The sequence below is a fragment of the Triticum aestivum genome, unplaced genomic scaffold (genome assembly GCF_018294505.1).
Source record: "Triticum aestivum cultivar Chinese Spring unplaced genomic scaffold, IWGSC CS RefSeq v2.1 scaffold182697, whole genome shotgun sequence".
Taxonomy (NCBI): Eukaryota; Viridiplantae; Streptophyta; class Magnoliopsida; order Poales; family Poaceae; genus Triticum; species Triticum aestivum.
This window is the reverse complement of record NW_025232507.1, coordinates 1-9603: the sequence shown is the minus strand read 5'-3', so window position 1 is coordinate 9603 and position 9603 is coordinate 1. Positions and strand designations below refer to the sequence as shown.

General features: G+C 49.3%; 2 long non-coding RNA genes across 2 annotated transcripts; both read left to right on the top strand.

Annotated features, from left to right (window-relative positions):
- The first annotated feature begins 4979 nt into the window (after positions 1 to 4979).
- LOC123175948 (uncharacterized) lies at positions 4980 to 7723 on the top strand. Its single transcript, XR_006488255.1, has 4 exons — positions 4980 to 6748; positions 6867 to 6952; positions 7081 to 7187; positions 7420 to 7723. It is a non-coding gene; the product is annotated as an uncharacterized lncRNA (long non-coding RNA).
- A 65-nt stretch (positions 7724 to 7788) lies between these two features.
- On the top strand, positions 7789 to 8506 carry LOC123175947 (uncharacterized). The gene is made up of 3 exons (XR_006488254.1): positions 7789 to 7911; positions 8017 to 8157; positions 8261 to 8506. It is a non-coding gene; the product is annotated as an uncharacterized lncRNA (long non-coding RNA).
- The last annotated feature ends 1097 nt before the right edge of the window (positions 8507 to 9603 follow it).

Sequence of the window (9603 nt, the reverse complement as noted above, 5' to 3'; positions counted from 1 at the left end):
AATGCTGGAAGATGGCTCCTTGAACTGGTCTGATATGTATTCAGTTCACCATATACCTGCATGTAGCTATCAACTGGTGATGTTTATTATGTATGCTCTTACAATGCATTTCTGCTCTCTTCTGCTTTCTTGCCTTCTATAACAGTGAAGATGATCTGTGCTCAGGACGAGTGTCGGTGTCAAAACCGGCGGATCTCGGGTAGAGGGTCCCGAACTGTGCGTCTAGGCGGATGGTAACAGGAGACAAGGAACACGATGTTTTACCCAGGTTCGGGCCCTCTCGATGGAGGTAAAACCCTACTCCTGCTTGATTAATATTGATGATCTGGATAGTACAAGAGTACATCTACCACGAGATCAAGGAGGCTAAACCCTAGAAGCTAGCCTATGGTATGATTGTTGTTCTGTCCTACGGACTAAAATCCTCCGGTTTATATAGACACCAGAGAGGGTTAGGGTTACACAGAGTCGGTTACAATGGTAGGAGATCTACATATCCGCACCGCCAAGCTTGCCTTCCATGCCAAGGAAAGTCCCTTCCGGGCACGGGACGAAGTCTTCAATCTTGTATCTTCATAGTCCAGGAGTCCGGCTGAAGGTATAGTCCGGCCATCCGGACACCCCCTAATCCAAGACTCCCTCAGTAGCCCCTAAACCAGGCTTCAATGACGACGAGTCCGACGCGTAGATTATCTTCGGCATTGTAAGGAGGGTCCTCCTCCAAGTACTTCATAGAAGATTTTGAACACAAAGGATAGTGTCCGGCTCTGCAAAACAAGTTTCCACATATTGCCATAGAGAGAATAATGTTTACACAAATCTAATCTGCTGACGCATTCCGTAGCGTGACATCGCGCTACGGCCAAGCCTTTATTCGAATTGTTTTTACTGTCCCACCTCAGCGCGTTTAGCGAGGCGGTTTCCTTGGCACGTCCAGTCGAAGCAGAGATCGTGCCCCCTTTATTTACGGGATTCTCATCAATACGGACGTGGGTAACCCAACCGCACCATTGATTACGGCGCTTGGGAGATAAGCGAGTTTTATTAGGCTGATGGGGACGCATAGCCGCATCCGCCCATATAAGGGGATAAGGATCCACCTTTTCACCTACGCCTTCTTCCTCCTTTGCCTATCCATCTTCCACGCACTTGAACTCCAGCGCCCAAGTCCACACTTCCCACCTCGACCTTCTCCAGCCATGTCCGGAGCAGGAGGCAAGTGGATGGTCTCCTCCGTCACGGAGGGACACATCAAAAAACTGAGGAAGGCCGGATACTTGTCTAACGACATCGCGCACCGGCTTTCCGAAGAGGGGCAGCTCCTTCCCTCCCCAAGGCCCCATGAGAGGGTAGTGTTCCTTCCCCACTTCCTCCGCGGATTGGGCTTTCCTCTCCACCCATTCGTCCGGGGGCTCATATTCTACTATGGCCTGGATTTCCACGATCTGGCCCCGAACTTCATCCTCAACATCTCGGCGTTTATCGTCGTGTGCGAGGCTTTCCTCTGCATCCTCCCCATTTCGGCCTATGGCTTAAGACTTTCAATGTCAAGCCAAAGGTGGTGCGCGGCAACCAGGCGGAGTGCGAAGGCGCCATGGCGGGCAAGATGCCCAACGTCCTATGGCTCGAGGGCTCCTTTGTGGAGACCCTGAAGGGGTGGCAATCGGGGTGGTTTTACATCACTGAGCCGCGCGATCCCAAATGGATCGCAGCCCTCGAGTTCCGGTCCGGACCCCCCACGAGGCTCACGTCCTGGAAAGAGACGGGCCTGTCATGGGGCTACAAAGAAGAGGTGACTGGACTGCAAACATGCATCCAAACCCTGGTGAACAAGCAGCTCAAGCTTGTCAATGTAGTCCAGGTTATGCTCATCCGCCGGATCCTCCCGTGTCAACAACGGGCCTTCAATCTGTGGGAGTTTGACCCGGCGCAGCACCGAACTTTGAGCAGGCTCTTCAACACGACGTACGAAGATGTCTGGAAGGTGCTATTCAAGGGCACCGAGGCTCCCGCATCCGCTTCCGAGGATCGCGGATTCAGCACGCAGCTTCACGCTAGTGCGGTAAGCTATTTTTACCTTTCACAGGGTATTAGTTTTTCATAGTTTGACTCTATGCGGGATCTAAGCTCCCTTACCTTTGACAGGATTGGCAGGTGAAGTCCGGACAGATCAACTGTCCGGCTCCTTTGCCCGAAGACCCAGCCAGTGCTCGCTTGGAGAAGCTGCTGGTTCCGGCACCCTATGTGGTGCCGGAGAAGAAGGCCAAGAAGAAGGCCACAGGGACTCGAAAGAGTGCCCGGTGCCTGAAGGTGTCGGATTCATCATTCGACGAATCCGAGACACGCTCCTCCCATGAAGACGAGGAGGAGAAAGAAGAAACCTCTCCCCCTTCAGCGGGGGGAGGAAAGGAAAGGAAGGTTGTCCCGACCGGGGAGGCCGAAGGGTCCAAGAAGGGGAAGACCCTTCCTCCGGACTACTCCACCGACGCCAACGACGGCGAAGAGGAGTGGCCGCACAGGGGCCAAGCGCCCGGCGAAACCGTAAGTATCCGGATACCAGAGTAATTCATAGTATTCCTTCATGGCAGAGCCTTTCCTTATGTCGAATATGATTATGCAGTCCGCCCAAGGCCGGGCTCGACGAGTCGTCGAGCGGCTCCCTGGATTCGTCAGATGTGAATTCACTTCCGACGGCTACCTCCCCCCGCCCTACGGACGACGCCGAAGTGTTGTCCCAACAGGTTCCAAGTCAGGAGGAGGTGGTCCTGGAGGCGCCGCAAGACGACTTTCCAGACTCCAGGAGTAAAGGGGATAGATCCCCCATAGGCTCCGAGTCTGGCTTCGAGCCGGACTCCGTGCCGGAACCTTCAACGGTTCCGGACTCCAGTAGGCAGCCTCCTTCCAAGAGGAGCAAGCCTACCGAGCCGGTGGCCTCCGTCCAACCGGAGGTACCGGATAATTTGCTGGAGGTGCTTAACAGCGCCTACATTGACGAGGAGCAACGCACTATTATGAGTGCGGTGATCCAGAAGATTCAGTCCGCCAAGAGCGGACTGACTGAAGCCTGTGCCAGCCTTCTAACAGGCTTTGAGGTAAGTAAAGAATATGTAAAAATATTACCGCATAGACAGTAGCCCCTGATGCTCTGTTTGGCGTTCGAAAAGAAAAGCCGAATAGAGGATCTAATAAAATTCGCAGGAGTCTAACAAAAAATGAGTCAATATGCGTATGTAGGCTTCGCTGCTAACGTCTGCCGCATGACTGCGGAGGTGAGCACATTGAAGCAGGACCTCGAGCGGTCCGAGCAAGAGCTCGGCCTTGCCAAGCGGCAGCTCGAGGAGAAGGAAGGTAAGAAATACCTTATTAAAATATATAAAAGGTGCAATTGCAAAAAATGACAGGATTGATGTGGCTATTGTAGGGGCCACGACTGAGGTGGCGACCCTTAAGCAAGCGCTGTCCGAGGCCGAGAAGAGGGCGGCCACGGAGCGCACCGAGCGGGAGAAGTATGAGGCGCAGGTTGGCGAGGTACGGCGAGAGCTCCAGGCTCTCATGAAAAAACATGAGAGTTTGGAGTTTGACTCGAAGACGCGAGCATCCGAGCTCGCGGCGGCCATTGAAAATGCCAAGTCTACCAAGGCCGAAGCCCAGAAGGCCCTTCAGGAGGTGGATGCGATGAAAAAGATAGCAGCGGGTAAGGCTTTCTTTATGCAAAGCAAGCATGTGAAAGTGAATTACTTGTTACTTACCCGAATCTGGAGCTCTCCATGAGCATTCGCAGGTTTGCCCCGCAGCGTGTCCGATGCCGCCGCATTCTACCGACCCGAGGAGGGCAGCTCAACGGAGAAGGTGTTCTGGTCTCAGTATGCTGAGGCCGGACACCCTGTGCCTTGAGCGACCAGCTGAAGCAACTGGTCGAGCTCCACAAGGTGGCCGAACAGGCCATGAAGGGCCTCATAGTTCGGTTGTGGCCTGAAGAGGCTCTGCCTGGGAGCTACTTCGGGCTGGTGCGGCGGCTGGTGGAGGCTTGTCCAAGGCTTGAAGTCGTCAAGCGCTCCGTCTGCATCGAAGGTGCCCGTAGGGCCCTTGCCCGTGCTAAGGTGCACTGGGGCAAGCTGGATGCTGAAAAGCTTGTGAAGGACGGGCCACCGCCGGGCAAAGAGCATCGCAAGCCCGAGCTGTATTATGAGGGCATTCTGAAGGGTGCCTGCCTTATGGCGGATGAGTGTTCGAGGGATGTAATTTTTGAGTAAACTCGCTCGTTTTGTCCTGTGCGCTCAAAACTTGTTCATATGCGCTAAGCAACGCTGTTTTGAATTTAAAATATTACCTTTTGTGCGGCCGTTTATCAAATTTGAGAGATGGCGAGTCGTCGGCTTCTGCCCCCATACCACTAGTGTTGGGGTGTTCGGGATAAACGTGAGCGCTCTTGTTCCCATTTTTGGTCCTTCGAGGGAGGCGCTCAGTACAACGAACAAGGCAATCGGACTATAATGCTTGAACACTCTCACTTAGCCATAGAATTCTATAATTTTAAATTTCGGTGAAGCCCCTAGTATTCGGAAGACCGAGTTCGGGGCGCTATCCACGCCTAGGCCGGACAAGGCCGACTCCTCGCTCTAAGCGGCATAAGTCTTTAGGGACTCGAAAAAACTCTCAAACAGCGACCAGTCTCTTGCTTCATCATGACAGTCAGTTTTACCTTTCTCTACTGAGGTGCTTAGCCCAGCTCAACTGGGGCACAATCGCAGTAGTTCTCCTAGTGCTACCTTAGCCGATATAACGGAACGTAAGGCACCAAAACATAGGAGCCGGGCAAACCCAACTATTGACCCAAGACATGATTCGGAGCCGATGCATATAATGCTATAAGTTCGGGGTGCCGCACTTGTGAAAGTGTTCGGGCTTCTCACACCATATTGAGGGTACTTAAGCTCCTGTTAGAGCTTGAGGTCAACTCTAGCCTTGAAGCTATGAGGAGGATAGTTACTCTAAGCTACAACCACTTGCCATCTCATCTCAAGTCATGCTTTTTGTATCTAAGCATCTTTCCTGAGGATTCTGAAATCAAAAGGAGGCGTTTGGTGGAGAGATGGATAGCCGAGGGGTTTGTTAGAGCAAGGGCTGGGGTGAACATTGAGGATGTGGGAGATGGTTACTTTAATGAGCTAATCAACCGTAGCATGATTCAACCTTCCAGTGTGAACGTAGAAGGAATAGTTAAGAGTTGTCGAGTCCTTGATATTGTGCGTGATGTCATGGTCTCAATTTCCAGAGATGAAAATTTTGTGTATGTGCCAGAAGATAATGTAACTAGTGTCGCACAAGAGACATTTCGTCATGTAGCATACCATGGTAGTAAGTTCCAAAATAATGGCATGGATTGGGGCCATGTCCGGTCATTAACCATATTTAGCGAGAGACCATTGGAATCTCCACTTTGTTCACCTAAGGCAAGAATGCTCAGAGCCTTGGATCTAGAGAATTCACAGTTTGAAGTCACACAAAAAGACATCAGTAACATTGGATTGCTATGCCACCTTAAGTATGTGAATTTATCTAATCCTCAAGGATGTTCATATATTTATAAAATTCCTAGATCCATAGGAAAATTACAAGGCTTGTGTACTTTGAACATAAGAAACAGTTATATTACCGAAACGCCAACTAAGATAAGTAAACTCAAGAGTCTACACAGTCTCCGTTGTACCAGAAATATTTCCTGCGAACGCTTTGACTTGGAAGGCCTCAGGAATGCTTGCTGAAGTCATTATGTTTGCCCATGATGTTCACACCTTTGGTTGATCCTAGTGAGCATGCTGAGTTAGTTGCTGATCTACACATGACCTGGTCTAGCCGTTGGTCAGAGTCATATGGTGTGAGGGTGCCAAAAGGAATTGGCAAACTAAAAGAGCTACAAATACTAGAGGTTGTGGACATTGGACGAACTGGATGCAAAACAATTAAAGAGCTAGGTGAGCTTGTGCAGCTGAGAAAACTAAGCATGGTAATAGAAGGGGCCACCAAGCGAAAATTCAAGGTACTTTGTGAATCCATTACGAAGCTCACTTCCCTCCGCTCTCTTGAAGTGGACGGTTCACTCAAGTGGCTGCATGTTGTTTCCTGTCCTCCTCCCCAGTTGAGGACCCTGAAGTTGGGTGGATGCCTTGGAGATATTCCTGGCTGGTTTGGCAATCTGATGCATTTAGTCAAGCTTTACTTATGGGATTCCAAACTAAAGGAAGAAGGAAAAAATCATGGAAATACTAGGTTCACTTCCCAGCCTCATGAAACTTCGTCTTGGACTGGACTCTTATATTGGGGAGAAGTTAGCGTTCAAAACAGGAGCATTTGCAAATCTCAAGAAACTTGATATTTCTGTTACGGCGAAACTGAGAGAGATGAAATTTGAGGATGGCACCTCACCCAAGCTGCAAATTATAAGTATCGACGTATGCTACTTGAGATCAGGAGTGATTGGTATCAACCACCTTCCAAGGCTCAAGGAGATCTCACTTGGCTACGAAGCTCATGTGGCGAAGCTTGTTATGCTGCAAAGTGAAGTGGAGGCGCACCCCAATAGTCCCTTGCTGCGACTGTATACGCAACGGAGCCACCACGACCTGGGGGACATCATCGTCCAAGTGGAAGAAGCAACGGGGGAATCATCATCTCTCCATCCTGGGACTGCAGCAGTGGGAGAGAGCTCACGATCCTAGGTGATGGCCATAGCCATGACAAGTGTCAGGTCAGCTAATTTCTTCTCTTAACTCTAACTAGTAGTAGCAGCAGCTATGGAGTGAGATGTGCTAATTGACAGTATTACCGTACGATTACACTTACTCTGTCTTTTTTTTCTGTAACAGCCAAGATGATCTGCTTTACACTTACAACTCGTGCTGACTAAATCGGAGCAAGGCTACTTCCAGTTCCACCATGTAACACTATGCTGGTACACTTAAAACTCCTGCTATTTCGGTTTTTTTGGGGGGAGGGGGGCTTGTTGGTTTCCCTCATACTTGGTCAGATTTCTTGCCGCAAATGCTTGTATACAGCACATTTTGACTCTTTTTTTTTCAGTTTGTGTCCAAGCATTTTTAAGCTGCATATGCTTATATATAGCAGAAGCATGGATTAGTTGAGGAGTTGAGTTGGGCCCAATGGCGTTCAACATTGTATTCAGAACGGTGAGTTCAACATGCAATATTTCGTTTTACGTAGTCATCATGTTTACATTTGTTACATGTTTCTGTACTTATAAGTTACAATTACTTACAGTGTATTCAGCCTGTGAAAGCTTATATTTACAAGTACCTCTGTTTATATCAAGGCTTCCTTAATTCTCTACCGGGTGTCAAACTATTACATCTCAGATTGATGAAACAAACAAACTAATTCTTTGTGTTAACTCTGATTCAGCTGGGCGCGTAGGAGACGAGGATGATCCAATCTCTCAGGCAGAATTAACGGTTGGACCTGGTGGCTTCGATGACAATGAACTCTTAACTGTAAATTCATCAACTTGATGTCAAATCCTATTTTGCTGGACTAAATCAGCTTCGGGTTACAGCTGGAATATCAATTGACTGTGTCTTGCACTGTTCATCACATAATCTCTTGGTAATTATCAGTAGAGTATTGTTCACTAGTAGTCTCCCTGGGGGACGCGTACAAGTGGAAAAAGCAATGACGGAGAGAGCTCCTTGCAGCTGCCCATGACAAGAAACAGGCAAGTCAGTAGCTATTTTCTCTCCTTTCATCAGTACAAGATGTGATCCTGATTGGCCCCACCACTTGCAGTTCATCTTTTTTTTTTTTGCATTTCTATCAGACGGAATGATCTGCTCCACACGTACAGTTCATGCTGCTACCTGGTGGTGCTGACCTTCCACAATCATGTCAGGCCAGCTGGTATAGCTCTTCCTCTATTTCTTTGATTCCAGCTGATTCTCTCCCTCGTTAAAGGTTTTGACATCTAACATGGATGGAGTAAACTAATGCGCCGTGTGCATCCAGGTTCAAGTGAGGAGAAGAAGATTTGTCCCGTGGAGTACTGGAGCTGCATTGTTCATCCCACTGACAACAGTCACAAGCTAGATGGGTCACAACTGCGAGGCTAGATGGTTTCTCAGTGTTGTCTATACGCACAACATTCTGGTAGTATTTCTTTCTAACTTGAGTGTTAGACTGTATAATCAGATGAATCCATTCTACACATTCAGTGATGGTGAAACTAACACATGTGAAATCTCTTCGGCAGAGTTAACGTTCCCACGACATTGGAGCGTGCTATATTATCCTATGTAGCATATCAAGGCAACCGGCTTACAGGAGATAACTTCCGTCATGTTGCATATCAAGGCAGTTGGTACCAAATAAGGGCTTGGACTGGAGCAATGTCCGATCATTGACTGTTTGGTGAGAGACCCATAAAGCCGTCACCTTCAGTTTGTTCGCCAGGCTTTAGGATGATTAGAGTCTTGGATTTGTATGATGCCATGTTTGAAGTGACACAAAAGGATATGAGCACTATAGGGTCGCTACGTCATTTTAAATATGTCAATGCTGCAAAGTGAAATGGACACGCACCCCAACGGTCCCGGCGACCATGCAGCACCGGAAGAGAGCAGCTCCAACCAGTACCAGGTGGTGGCCGCCACGACGGGGAGTGACAGGTCAGCTAGCTAATTTATCTTTCGATAGCATAACCGATGCACGGCCCCCCGTGTTGCCCCCTGCTCGGGCGACTCAGGTGGCACCCGAACTGTTAGAGTTGTGTCGAATATAGTGTCAAGGTAGGTTACAGTTGGACTTGTAGTTGTATTGTGTTTAGATAGGATATGAAATCGTGTCCTAATAGGACACTTGTATCCTAGGCCTCTCATATATAGCAGGGGTAGACACACGATGTAACCTATGCCAACATAATAGCACCGGAACGCAGGGGAAGCCGGCGGCATGTGCCGGTGTCCAGGGCGACCGGGTGCGGTATTATAGCGGTGTCATGGGGAGGAGCCCCATAGTCAGGCCCCGGGGATGTAGCCATATCGGTGAACCTCGTTAACAAATATCAATATCGTGCTCGTGTGATTGCTTGGTCTTCGAATGATCGACGGTATGCCTCAGATTTATTTTAACAAGTGGTATCATAGCCGAACTTGCCGCACACAGCCGTACACACATGTACGTACAAGCGAACTGCTGCTCACAGCCTCACACCATGCGCTGTAGCCCCAATTGGGCCACTGGCCCGTCTAGGCCTCTCCCACGTGCGCAGCGCCTCGGCTTGCTCACGCCCGCGCCTGGGCTTTGCCAGCTCCGCTTGCTGTTGTACGCGCGTCACAACCGATCGAACTAATTGATCCGTCTCGGCGAAGAAAAATCATCAAAGGCAGAACCCATCTGATGTAGCAAGGCTTTGGCAGCAATTGAAAAGTAAACATCAAGAGTTGTGCTTGAAGTAGACCAGTACGTGGAGCATTGTTGATCAAAGGGATTCTTTTGGTTGTTTTGCTCAAGTGCACTTCGGCACACCACCGGAGTTACTGTAACTTGCTTGATGCAACAAGGATGCTTGAAACATTGCGGGAGCAGTGGCGGAGA